The 13,931-nt window shown below is 46.2% G+C and overlaps 1 protein-coding gene and 1 long non-coding RNA gene across 9 annotated transcripts in view; one reads left to right on the top strand and one right to left on the bottom strand.

The window, feature by feature from the left end:
• The window catches only part of UBAP2 (ubiquitin associated protein 2), a 112,772-nt gene extending 111,785 nt beyond the window's left edge, over window positions 1-987 (bottom strand). For all 8 annotated transcript variants that reach the window (XM_066367783.1, XM_066367787.1, XM_066367784.1 and 5 more), the window contains exon 1: window positions 879-987. The gene's annotated coding sequence lies outside the window, so the exon portion shown is untranslated. The remainder of the gene's footprint in view (window positions 1-878) is intronic.
• Window positions 988-1,334: 347 nt separating this feature from the next.
• The window catches only part of LOC136394536 (uncharacterized), a 35,994-nt gene continuing 23,397 nt past the window's right edge, over window positions 1,335-13,931 (top strand). The window contains exon 1 of the long non-coding RNA XR_010749205.1: window positions 1,335-1,453. This is a non-coding gene — a long non-coding RNA (uncharacterized lncRNA). The remainder of the gene's footprint in view (window positions 1,454-13,931) is intronic.

Here is a 13,931-nt window from a genome sequence, read left to right as displayed (position 1 = left end):
TTGGATATAAGTAGAAACAATATCCAAAAGAGGTGGTAGTAAACTACAAGATTATGTCAAACAGGAAATAACAGGAAATGATGATGAGATCAACTCCTAGAGAGAACAAAAATAAGAGAGTGGTGGCACTTAAAATGCCTGGGTAATTAATTAGTTTGAAAATCCAGGGGAAAAGGTGGGACAGCCAAGTGAGAAAGTGATTCAGAGGGGAGAAAAAAGATGTAATGCACTACCTAAAGAATAACATTTTGATATGTATTATAACAGGAAGCGCTTTAGTTTATAAAGCGCCAACAGGAACAGGGACTGAGAATAAAACTGAGTCCCAAGAGTCTGACACCAAAGCCATCCAGAATAAAAAGAAGTGGAGTTGAACTATGCCTCCAGGTAAGCCGGGAAAGGCTAGAGAGCACAGAAGTTGGACTCTAAGAGGGCCAGTCCCAGGACTAGTGAGCGACAAGCGTCAAAACAAAAAGCTGGTCAGGATGGGGAGCGTCAGCATGGCGCGGGAGATCCAGGGGACAGTCAGGAAGGGACCGATGTGGACGAAGAAAAAATAAAAAACCACACCCACCAGGACAGAAACCAGAAGGGGTTGGGGGAGAGGAAAGCGCCCCCTGGGGCTGGGTGGGGCCGTGCGGACTAGGTCGCGGTTAGGCAGGAAGAAGCACGGGACAGCGGGCCGGGAAAAGGGAGCGCGTCCGGGCCTCGGCATACTGAGGAGGAATGAAGCTGGAGAGGGGAGTTCGGCCCGGTCTTCACGGGTGGGCGCTCGGGGAGGATACAGAGGGTTGTAGAAAAGCTGAACCCAACGCTAGCAAGCGCACGCCGCAGCGCTGAGGGCCCTAGAACTGAGGAGGAGAGAGGGTGCCAATTACCGCTGCTGTTCTCTCTGGACTCGGGACCCACCGCCGCCACCGCCGCCGCCGCTCGTTACCTGCCAATGTGCCTCTTACAAAGCGGCGGCGGCGGTAGAGGCTGCCCGTCGCGTCACGTGACCTTTACGTCACGAGCGGGGGAGGGGCCACTGCAAGTCGCTGATGCATGGCTCCTCAGCCCGCCCACATAGTGCACCGTTTCCTCAAGCCACCTCAACGCCAACCTGGGAAGGCGGGCAGCGCCAAGGCGGGGAGGGGAGGCGGGTGATGGAGCAGATGAAAGAGATTGCACAGGATTGCTCGTAGTACTCGGAGTTATTAAGAGCGAACATCCATAGCATGCAGGACGTCCACAAAAACAGCTTGTTGTCGCGCTATGATGACCTCCAAGGCACCCAATTCGCTTCCCTGCTCGCGTCACGTGACGTATCCAACCACTCCTGGCAGCAAACCTTGTGCGAGGGGACTACGACTCCCAGCTTGCCTCACCGCACTGGCACTCACCAGCGCAGTCCTTCCCTCACAGGTTCATAGGCGGTGCGTGTAAGACTTACTGTGGAGGAAAGGCCCAAAAGGTAAGCCGACAGGGCTAGTATCAGATACCACTGGCTGCCTTCAGCCAGGTGGCTGAGTATGGTTCTTGCTGCGAGTAGTTTTGGCGGGACAGGATTTCCACACCCACTCACAGTCCCGAGCTTGCGCTCCGCCCCGCCCTCTAGGCGGGAATATTCCAACCGCTAGCCACGGTACTGGCGGCTCCAGGCGGGCTTCAGAAGGAACCTCCATAGAATCTGAGGTCCTCGCGACATGTCCTGTTAATGTGAGATCCGCCGTAGCTATATAGCTTGTTTGGTTAGCATCGTTCGGAAGAGCACAGGTTGCAGGTCGGTCCTGGGTCAGGGCATATACAGGAGCGGATCAATGCTCCTCTCTCTCTCTCCCCCTTCCTCTCTGGCTAAAATCCAATAAATAAAAATAAAAGAAACTCATATGAAAATTCCCAGAAAAATCACCTATTAAAAAAAATGTAAGCCTGACCAGGCGGTGGCGCAGTGGATAGAGCCTCAGACTGGGATGCTGAGGACCCAGGTTCGAGGAACCAGGTTCGAGACCCCGAGGTCGCCAGCTTGAGCGTGGGCTCATCTGGCTTGAGCAAAAGCTCAACAGCTTGGACCCAAGGTCGCTGGCTCGAGCAAGGGGTTACTTGGTCTGCTGAAGGCCCGCGGTCAAGGCACGTATGGGAAAGCAATCAATGAACAACTAAGGTATCGCAACAAAAAACTGATGATTGATGCTTCTCATCTCTTTCTGTCCCTGTCCCTTTCTCTGACTCTCTCTGTCTCTGGGGGGGAAAAAATGTGGGATTGAATTCTGCATTCCCATGCCTCTTCCGTGTGAAAAGATTAACATTTATTGAACACCTACTCAATGTCAGCCTTTTATAAAACCGTGTTTACGAAAGGGATTGTCTCCGTTTTAAGTACAAAAACGAAAGAAAGAAAAAAGGCTGAGAGGTTGAGTTGTTAAGCTGCCTCATACCCAAACCAGATTTTCTCTCTCCAAACAATGAATAATACTCTTAAAAAAGATCTCATCTGTTTTAACTCCGGAATTAGGAATAACGGGGGAGATTTTTTAAAAAGAAGAAAGGAGGAAATAATAAGTTTAAAGTATTTTCGCATTACCTTGGCTATTTGATGTTCAAAAAAAGTATCCCAGCCCTGGCTGGTTGGCTCAGCGGTAGAGCATCAGCCTGGCGTGCGGGGGACCCGGGATCGATTCCCGGCCAGGGCACATAGGAGAAGCGCTGATTTGCTTCCCCACCCCTGATTTGCTTCCCCACCCCACCCCCTCCTTCCTCTCTGTCTCTCTCTTCCCCTCCCGCAGCCAAAGCTCCATTGGAGCAAAGAAAGCCCGGGCGCTGGGGATGGCCCTTTGGCCTCTGCCCCAGGCGCTAGAGTGGCTCTGGTCGCGGCAGAGCTACGCCCCAGAGGGGCAGAGCATCGCCCCCTGGTGGGCAGAGCGTCGCCCCTGGTGGGCGTGCCGGGTGGATCCTGGTGGGGCGCATGCGGGAGTCTGTCTGACTGTCTCTCCCGGTTTCCAGCTTCAGGAAAAAAAAAAAAAAAGTATCCCAGACTAGATATATAGTACATGGAATATGGAGTCCTGCAGGCCTTACCTCTCAATTCGAGTTTTCCTTTGTAATAAAAACTGTTAGATTCAGGGAGTACTGACATGCTGGGGCTGCCAAGAGTGTACAAGGTCCCTGTGACACTGAGAACAAAGAGTTCAGCAACATCCTGCATTGAGTCAGAGACCCTTATCAGAAGTTTATGTTTGAAATTCTCCACTGAGTAATACCCCCCCTGTAACTGCGCACGACCTCCCTAGCCAATTGCTAAACGCAAAAATTCGCTTCTGTATGAACCGCTTGCTTGCTACGCTATAAAAACCCCTAGACTGTAGGCGCTCGGTGTGACTCTGGTGACTGCCACCTGAGCTCACCCCTGCGCAGGTTTGTTTGTTTGTTTGTTTGTTTTCTTTTTCTCTTGGCCATAAAACTTTGTCTAAAACTCTCCAAACGTCTCCAGTGTTTGTTTTACCCGGCGAGTGCAACAAAAACTACTAAAAAAGGCCCTGGCCGGTTGGCTCAGTGGTAGAGCGTCAGCCTGGCGTGCAGAAGTCCCGGGTTCATCCTATAAATATTTGTAATTATTTTCACACCCTGTTTGTAACCTTTGGGCACAACAGATCTAAGTAAATTGAGTAGGGAATTAATGTACTGATCTTTGTGCAAGACCCTATGCTAGTTACTAACTTGTTAGTTACTATTAAACCAATTACACAATAAAAAACAATGGAAACCTTAACAGTCCTACTCAGTTCAAGGGAGGCCTTTATTGTTCATCTAAACCAGAGGTCCCCAAACTACGGTATGTGGCCCCCCACCGCACTTCCGGAAGGGGCACCTCTTTCATTGGTGGTCAGTGAGAGGAGCATAGTTCCCATTGAAATACTGGTCAGTTTGTTGATTTAAATTTACTTGTTCTTTATTTTAAATATCGTATTTGTTCCCGTTTTGTTTTTTTACTTTAAAATAAGATATGTGCAGTGTGCATAGGGATTTCTTCATAGTTGTTTTTTTTTATAGTGCAGCCCTCCAACGGTCTGTTTGGGGACCTCTGATCTAAACTGATCAAAGAATACTCAGACTGCCTTTAACAAATAGCATTCATGTGTAGATGTATCTTATCTCTCCCCTTTCCACAGTTAGCTAGGATTGTGTCTGCTGAATAAAGTCTTCCCTCTCTGTATTCTTGCTTTATAGAAATGTGTGGGCCTGGCCTGTAGTGGTGCAGTAGATCGAGGGTCCACCTGGAACGCTGAGGTTGCCAGTTCGAAACCCCAGGCTTGCCTGGTCAAGGCACATGTGAGAAGCAACTACTATTAACATTGTGCTTACCCATACCTGCCCCCCCTCTTCTCTCTCTCTCTCTCTCTTTCTCTCTCTCTCTCTCTCTCAAATGAATAAATAAAATATAAAAATAAAAAATAAAAATGTATGGGAAGACTCAAAGATAACTACCCTTAAGAAGCAAAAACTTACTGGAAAGAGCACACAAAAAAAAATTCTGAAAGGATGTATACAAACCTGATACTAGTAGCTGTTTTGAGGGAATGGGAAAGATAGGGGATAGGGTGCCCATCAAAAGGAAATATCATCAGCATTGACTGCTTGATTCAGTGGTAGAGCATCAGCCCAACATTTGTTTGTTCTGGGTTCAATGCCCAGTCAGGCCACATGGGAGAAGTGACCATCTGCTTCTCCACCCCACCTCCCCCTCTCTCTTCCCCTACCTGCAGCCATGGTTTGATGTTTCCAGCAAGTTGGCCCCAGGCTCTCTGGCCTCAGCTTCAGGCGCTAAAAAAAATAGTTCCACTGGCCAGATGGGCAAAGCTTTGCCCTTAAGGGGCTTGCCAGGTGGATCCTGGTAGGGTCACATCTGGTAGGGTCACATGCTGAAGTCTGTTTCTGCTTCCCCTCCTCTTGATGATGATGATGATGATGATGATGATGATGATGATGATAATAAAGGGGGAATTATAATCAGGTTTTTTGTTTGTTTGTTTGTATTTTTCTGAAGCTAGAAACGAGGAGAGACAGACAGACTCCCGCATGCGCCCGACCGGGATCCACCCGGCACGCCCACCAGGGGCAACGCTCTGCCCACCAGGGGGCGATGCTCTGCCCCTCCAGGCTTCGCTCTGCCGCGACCAGAGCCACTCTAGCGCCTGGGGCAGAGGCCAAGGAGCCATCCCCAGCGCCCGGGCCATCTTTGCTCCAATGGAGCCTTGGCTGCTGGAGGGGAAGAGAGAGACAGAGAGAGGAAGGAGAGGGGGAGGAGTGGAGAAGCAGATGGGCGCTTCTCCTGTGTGCCCTGGCCGGAAATCGAACCCGGGACCCCCGCACGCCAGGCCGACGCTCTACCACTGAGCCAACCGGCCAGGGGCAAGGAGGAACTATAATCAGTTTAACCTGTAATGTTTTAATTTTTTACATGGAGAATATTCTGGAGGTTTTTTTTTCTTTGTTTTTTTTAAATGAATTTATTGGGGTGACTTTTTTTTACTTAATCCCCTCACTGTTTTCCATCCAGCTCCCAATCCCCCTTCCCTCTGACAGCTGTCTGTCTGTTCTCTATATCCATGAGTCTGTTTCTCTTTGCCTGTTAAATTTGTTCAATAGATTCCATATATAAGTGAACTCATATGGTACTTATCTTTCTCTGACTGGCTTATTTCACTTAGCATATACTCTCCAGGTCCACCCATGCTGTTGAAAAAGGTAAGATTTCCTTATTGTTTAAATGTACCACACTTTTTTATCCACTCATCTATTGATGAGCACTTGGGCTGCTTCCAAATCTTGCCTATTGTAAATAATGCTGCAATGAATGAAGTGGTGTGTATATGCTTTCTAATTTGTGTTTTGGGTTTCTTCGGATGTATTTCCAAAGATTGAATCGCTGGGTCATAAGTCATTTCCTTTCTTTTTTTTTTTTTTTTTTAATTTTCCTTTGATTTGAGAGTGGCATCAACTTGTTCTACTTAGTTGTTCCATATAGTTGTGTACTCATTGTTTCTCATATGTGACTTGAGCAAAGATGGAACCCACGAACTTGGTATGCCAGGACGATGCTCTATCCACTGAGCAACCTGGCCAGGGAAGGCAGTTCCACTTTTTTTTTTTTTTTTTTTTTTTTTTTTACAGAGGCAGAGATAGACAGGGACAGACAGACAGGAACAGAGAGAGATGAGAAGCATCAATCATTAGTTTCTCGTTGCGTGTTGCGACTTCTTAGTTGTTCATTGATTGCTTTCTCATATGTGCCTTGACCGTGGGCCTTCACCAGACTGAGTAACCCCTTGCTGGAGCCAGCGACCTTGGGTCCAAGCCGGTGAGCTTTTTGCTCAAACCAGATGAGCCTGCACTCAAGCTGGCAACCTTGGGGTCTCAAACCTGGATCCTTCCACATCCCAGTCCGACGCTCTATCTACTGCGCCACCGCCTGGTCAGGCTATTTTATTTATTTATTTATTTATTTATTTATTTATTTATTTATTTATTTATTTTAGTGAGAAGAGGGGAGGCAGAGACAGACTCCCACGTGTGCCCCTACAGGAATCCACCCAGCAAGCCCACCAAGAGACGATGCTCTGCCCATCTGGGGCCCTTGCTCTGTTGCAACCAGAACCATTATTTTAGTGCCTGAGATGGAGGCCATGGAGCCATCCTCAGCACCTGGAACCAACTCGCTCTAATTGAGCCATGGCTGCAGGAAGGAAAGAGAGAGTGAGAGAGAGAGAGAAACGAGAGGGGAAGGGGTGGAGAAGCAGATGGGCACTTCTCCTGTGTGCCCTGACTGGAAATTGAACCCAGTACTTCCACACTCTGGGCTGATACTCTACCACTGAGCAAACCAGCCAGGGCATTTTTAATTTTTTGAGGTTACTTCATATTGCTTTACACACAGTGGCTGTACCAGTCTGCATTCCCACCAGTAGTGCACAAGATTTCCCTTTTCTCCACAGCCTCACCAACACTTGTTTGTTGCTTTATTGATGACAACCATCTGACAGGCGTGAGGTGTTATATTATTGTGGATTATTTTTTCTGTTGGATCATTGTGGTTTTAATTTGCATTTCTCTGATGATTAGTGACATTGAGCATCTTTTCATATGTCTGTTGGTATGTCCTCTTTGGAGTCGTGTCTATTCAGGTTTTGTGCTCATTCTTTAATTCTATTGTTTACAATTTGTTTGGTGTTGAGTTTATAAATTCTTTATAAATTTTGGATATTAACTCTTTATCAGATATATTATTGGTGAATATATTCTCCAATTCAGTGGGTTGTATTTTCATTTTGTTGATGGTTTCCTTACTGTGCAAAATCTTTTTAGTTTGGCCCTGGTCTGGTGGCTCAGTTGGTTGGAATGTCATCGCAATGCACCAAGATTGCCGGTTTGATTCCCAGTCAGGGCACAAGCAGCAGTCAACAAATGAACTCATAAATTAGGTGAAACAGTAGGTTAATGTTTCTCTCTCTAGAATCAATCAATCAATTTTAAAAAATCTTTTGGAGCCCTGGCCGGTTGGCTCAGCAGAAGAGCGTCTGCCCAGTGTATGGAAGTCCCAGGTTTGAATTCTGGTCAGGGCACACATGAGAAGCGCCCATCTGCTTCTCCACCCTTCCTCCTCTCCTTCCTCTCTATCTCTCTCTTCCCCTCCCATAGCCAAGGCTCCATTGGAGCAAAGTTGGCCCGGGCGTTGAGGATGACTCGATGGCCTCTGCCTCAGGTGCTAGAATGGCTATGGAAGCAATGGAGCAACGCCCCAGATGGGCAGAGCATTGCCTTCTGGTGGGCATGCAGGTGGATCCCATTCGGGCACATGCAGAAGTCTACTGCCTCCCAGCTTCTAACTTCAGAAAAATACAAAAACATAAATAAATAAAAACTTTTTTGGTTTGCTGTAATCCCATTTGTTTGTTTGTTTATTTATTTATTTAGTGAGAGGAGGAGAGGCAGAGAGATAGAATCCTGTATGCACCCTGACTGGGATCCACACAGCAAGCCCCTATAGGGCAATGCTCTGCCCATCTGGAGCCATTGCTCCATTGCTCAGGAACCAAGCTATTTTTAGCATCTGAGGTGGAGGCCACTGGAGCCATTCCCAGCACCTGGTGCCAACTTGCTCAATCAGTCAAGCTATGGTTGTGGGAGAGGAAGAGAGAGAGAGAGAGAGAGAGAGAGAAGGGGGAAGGGAAAGGGTGGAGAAGTAGACATTTGCCTAGTGTGCCCTGACCAGGAATTGAACCCACGACATCCACACACTGAGCCAACCAGTAGGCTGTTTATTTTTTATTTTATTTCCCTTGCTCAAGGAGCTATATCAGAAAAAATATTGCTAGAGAAATGTCCAAGTTTTACTGCCTGTATTTTCTAAGAGTTTAATGGTTTCAAGTCTAACATTGAAATCTTTAATTCATATTTAGTATATTCTTATGTATGGTGTAAGAAGGTGATCTAGTTTCATTGTTTTGTACATTATCTGTGCAATTTCCCAACACTATTTATTGAATAGACTAGCTTTACCCCATTGTATGTTCTTGCCTCATTTGTCAAATATTAATTGACCATAAAGGTATGGGTCTATTTCTGGACTTCCTATTCTGTTTTTATGCCAGTAATTGTATAGCCCTAAGTCGGTGGTTTAGGCTTGGGTTCTAGAGGAATCCAGGAAAGCCTAGATTCTAGTACAAGGGTTGGCAAACTACAACTCAACCAGTGGACCAAATCCAGTCCACCCCTTGTTTTTCTACAACCCACTAGCTAAGAATGGTTCTTACACTTTTATTTATTTACTTTTTTTTTGCCACTGATTTGAGAGAGAGAGAAGCATCAACTTGTCCCACTTAATTGTTCCATTTAATTGTGCATTCATTGGTTGCTTCTCACAGGTGCCCTGACTGGAGATCAAACCAACAACCTCAGCATGCCAAGATAATGTAACTGAGCCACCCAGCCAGGGCCCTTACATTTAGGGGTGGCTTACATTTTTAAATGGCTAAAAGAAAAATCAAAAGAATAGTAATGTTTCATGATGCTCAAATGAAATTCAATTTTTTGAATCTATTAAGTTTTTTTTTTATTTAGTGAGAGCAGGGGAGGCAGAGAGCCAGACTCCTGCATGCACCCAGACTGGGATCCACTGGCAACCCCCCATAGGGCAATGCTCTGCCCATCTGGGGTGTTGCTCTGTTGCTTGGCAACTGAACTATTTTTAACCTGGCCATAGAGCCATTCTTAGTGCCCAGGCCAACTCCCTTGAATCAATGGAGCCATGGCTGCCAAGATGGGAGAGAAGGGGGGAGGGGTGGAGAAGCAGATGGGCACTTCTCCTGTGTGCGCTGACCTGGAATCAAACCCAGAACGTCTACATACTTGACCGATGCTCTACCACTGAGCCAACCAGACAAGGTCCATTAAGTTCTACTGGAACCCAACCATGCTTATTCATTTATGTATTGTCTTTGTCTGCTTTCACAAGACAATAGCAGAGTTGAATATTTTCAAAAGAACCAAATGGCCCAGAAAGCCTAAAATATTTATATTCTGGCCTTTTACCCAAAAGTTTGCCAACCCCGTCCTGGCCGGGTGGTTCAGGGGATAGAGCATCATCCTAGCACACCAAGGTCATAGGTTCGATCCCTAGTCAGGGCACATAGGAGAACCAAGCAATGATTACACAACTAAGTAGAACAATGAGTTGATGATTCTCTCTCCCTTTCCTCCACCCCAATCTCTCAATCAATAGGGGAAAAAAATTTTTTTAAGTTTGCCAACCCTGGCCCTGGCTAGATAGCTCGGTTGGTTAGAGCATAATCCCAAGGCACAGAGGGTGCTGGTTCAATCCCCAATCACGGCACATACAGGAACAGATCAATATTTCTCTCTCTCTCTCTCTCTCTCTCTTTCCCTCCCCCTCCCTCCTTCCTTCCCCTTCCCCCTGCCTCCCTCTCTCTTTTCCTCTCTTGCTAAAATCAATAAATGAACTTTTTTTTTTTTTTTAGAGACAGAGAGAGTCAGAGAGAGGGACAGATAGGGACAGACAGACAGGAAGAGAGAGAGATGAGAAACATCAATTCTTCGTTGCAGTTCCTTAGTTGTTCATTGATTGCTTTCTCATATGTGCCTTGACCGAGGGGCTATAGCAGACCGAGTGACCCCTTGCTCGAGCCAGCAACCTTGGGCTCAAACTGGTGGACCTTGCTCAAACCCGATGAGCCCCGTGCTCAAGCTGCCAACCACGGGGTCTTGAACCCAGGTCCTCTGCATCCCAGTTCGACGCTCTATCCACTGCGCCACTGCCTAGTCAGGCAATAAATGAACATTTTTAAAAAATAGTTTGCCAACACCTATTCTAGAAGAATCTAAGTGCATGACCTTAGGCAAGATACTTAATCTCTTCCTGCTCACTTTTCTCATCTGCAAAATGGAGATAACAGTAATCACATCAGAGAATTGTCTGGAGGATTAAAAGTTCAAGTATAGCCTAGCCCAGGGGTCCCCAAACTATGGCCCGCGGGCCACATGCGGCCCCCTGAGGCCATTTATCCGGCCCCCACCGCACTTCCAGAAGAGGCACCTCTTTCATTGGTGGTCAGTGAGAGGAGCATAGTTCCCATTGAAATACTGGTCAGTTTGTTGATTTAAATTTACTTGTTCTTTATTTTAAATGTTATATTTGTTCCCGTTTTGTTTTTTTACTTTAAAATAAGGTATGTGCAGTGTGCATAGGGATTTGTTCATAGTTTTTTTTATAGTCCGGCCCTCCAATGGTCTGAGGGACAGTGAACTGGCCCCCTGTGTAAAAAGTTTGGGGACCCCTGGGCCTGTGGTGGCACAGTGGATAGAGTGTCGACCTGGAACACTGAGGTACCCAGTTCAAAATGCTAGGCTTGCCTGGTCAAGGCACATATGACAAGCAATCAATGAACAACTAAAGTGAAACAACTATGTATGAGTTGATACTTCTCATACATCCCACCTCTCATTCTTCTCTCTCTCTCTGTAAAATCAATAAATAAAATCTTTTTTTAAATTTTTTGAAAAAGAGTTCAATTATAATGCTGGATTTGGGGTTTTTTATTTTATCCTTTTCAACAGAAAGACTGACATTTCTGTGATATTCTGAAATTTCAAGGTAAATGGACAAAGTATGCGAACAATTCCTAAAAGAGGGAATATAACTAATTAACAAACATATGGAAACCTGTTTTGCCTCATTCACAATTTTTTCTCTTTTTTTTTTCTTTTTTTTTTATTTATTCATTTTTAGAGAGGAGAGAGAGAAGGGGGGAGGAGCTGGAAGCATCAACTCCCATTTGTGCCTTGACCAGGCAAGCCCAGGGTTTTTTGTTTTTTGGTTTTTTTGTTTGTTTGTTTTTGTTTTTGTTTTTTCCAGGGACAGAGAGAGAGTCAGAGAGAGGGATAGACAGGGATAGACAGACAGGAACAGAGAGAGATGAGAAGCATCAATCATCAGTTTTTCGTTGCGAGACCTTAGTTGTTCATTGATTGCTTTCTCATATGTGCCTTAACCGTGGGCCTTCAGCAGACTGAGTAACCCCTTGCTCGAGCCAGCGACCTTGGGTCCAAGCTGGTGAGATTTTGGCTCAAGCCAGATGAGCCCGCACTCAAGCTGGTGACCTCGGGGTCTTGAACCTGGGTCCTCTGCATCCCAGTCTGACGCTCTATCCACTGCACCACCACCTGGTCAGGCAAGCCCAGGGTTTTGAACCGGCAACCTCAGTGTTTCCAGGTTGACGCCAATTTTTTCAATAAAAGTTATAGCAGGCCCTGGCCGGTTGGTGCAGTGGTAGAGCGTCGGCCTGGTGTGCAGGAGTCCCGGGTTCAATTCCCGACCAGGGCACACAGGAGAAGCGCCCATCTGCTTCTCCACTCCTCCCCCTCTCCTTCCTCTCTGTCTCTCTCTTCCCCTCCTGCAGCCAGGGCTCCATTGGAGCAGAGATAGCCCAGGCGCTGACGATGGCTCTGTGGCCTCTGCCTCAGGCACTAGAATGGCTCTGGATGCAACAGAGCAACGACCCAGAGGGGCAGAGCATCGCCCCCTGGTGGGCATGCCAGGTGGATCCCAGTCGGGCGCATGCAGGAGTTTGTTTGACTGCCTCCCTGTTTCTAGCTTCGAAAAAATGAAAAAAAAAAAAGTTATAGCAATAATATGTATTTTATTGCCTCACCTATGGTTGCACAGTTAATAAAGCGGCCTGAAACACTGAGGTCGCCAGTTCGAAACCCTGGGCTTGCCTGGTCAAGGCACATATGAGAGTTGATGCTTCTTGTTCCTCCGCCCTTGTGTCTCCTCTCTTTCTCTCTCTCTCTCTTCTCTCAAATGAATAAATAAAATCTTTTAAAAAATGTATTTTGTCTATCAAATTAATAGACAGACTGAATAGAAGACTGAAAATAACAATGTTATCCAATGTTAATCAGTGTTTAGTAAAAAAGGCACTCTGTTATTTGGAAAAGACAAATATAAATTGGCATAAACCTTTTAGAAAGCAAAATGTTATTATATAATAAAACCTCTTCATTCAAAGCAGATCTGGTACTATGCTTTAAGGAAATAAATTCTTATTTATTTTTTATTGATTTTAGCAAGAGAGGAAGGGAGAGAGAGACAGGAACATCCATCTGGTCCTATATGTGCCCTGACTAGGGATCGACATGGCAACCTCTGCGCTTTGGGATGATGTCCTGACCAACTAAGCTATCTGGCCTAGGCTCTAAGGAAATAATTTTAAATATGGAGAAAATGTTGTGAAGAAGACATTTCTCACAGTTTTACAAAATCATAAAAAAGAGAGAGAGAAAGAAAAAGGAAGCATCTTGCATATCTAACTATGGAGGAATGATTAAGTAACTTATGACATTCTTACAAGATCCCATGTTATGCAGCCTTTATAAATAATAGTTACAAAGAACATGCCAGGACATGAGAAAATACTTGCTTTATACTATTAGGTATAAAAAGCCAAAACCTGGCATGCCAGGTGGATCCCGGTCGGGCGCATGCAGAGTCTGTCTGACTGCCTCCCCGTTTCCAGCTTTGGAAAAATGGAGAAAAAAAAAAATTTAGTTGCCTTTAATACTCAGGTCTAACCTTTGTGATTTAAGAAACGTTTAGGACCTGACCAGGCGGTGACGCAGTGTATAGAGCGTCGGACTGGGATGCAGAGGAGCTAGGTTCGAGTCCCTGAGGTCTTCAGCTTGAGCGCAGACTCATTGGGTTTGAGCAAAAGCTCACCGGCTTGGACCCAAGGTCACTGGCTCGAGCAAGGGGTTACTTGGTCTGCTGAAGGCCCACAGTCAAGGCACATAAGAGAAAGCAATCAATGAACAACTAAAGTGCCACAACGAAAAACTGATGATTGATGCTTCTCATCTCTCCGTTCCTGCCTGTCTGTCCCTATCTATCCCTCTCTCTGACTCTGGCTCTGTAAAAAAAAAAAACTACAAACGTTTAGGACCTGGTCAGTCAGTGGCTCAGTGGATAGAGCGTTGGACTGGGATGTGGAGGACCCAGGTTTGAGACCCTGAGGTCGCCAGCTTGAGCGCGGGCTCATCTGGTTTGAGCAAGGATCACCAGCTTGAGCCCAAGGTCGCTGGCTCGAGCAAAGGGTCACTCGGTCTGCTGTAGCCCCCGATCAAGGCACATATGAGAAATCAATCAATGAACAACTAAGGAGCCAGAACAAAGAATTGATGTTTCTCATCTCTCTTCCTTCCTGTCTATCTGTCCCTGTCTCTGACTCTCTGTCTCTGCCACACAAAAATATAAAAAACGGCCTGACCTGTGGTGGCGCAGTGGGATAAAGTGTCGACTTGAAATGCTGAGATCACTGGTTCAAAACCCCGGGCTTGCCTGGTCAAGGCGCATATGGGAGTTGATGCTTCCTGCTCCTCCC

This window comes from Saccopteryx leptura, chromosome 2 (genome assembly GCF_036850995.1).
Source record: "Saccopteryx leptura isolate mSacLep1 chromosome 2, mSacLep1_pri_phased_curated, whole genome shotgun sequence".
Lineage (NCBI taxonomy): Eukaryota > Metazoa > Chordata > Mammalia > Chiroptera > Emballonuridae > Saccopteryx > Saccopteryx leptura.
Note: the sequence above shows the minus strand (reverse complement) of the source record. Positions and strands in the feature narration are given on the sequence as shown.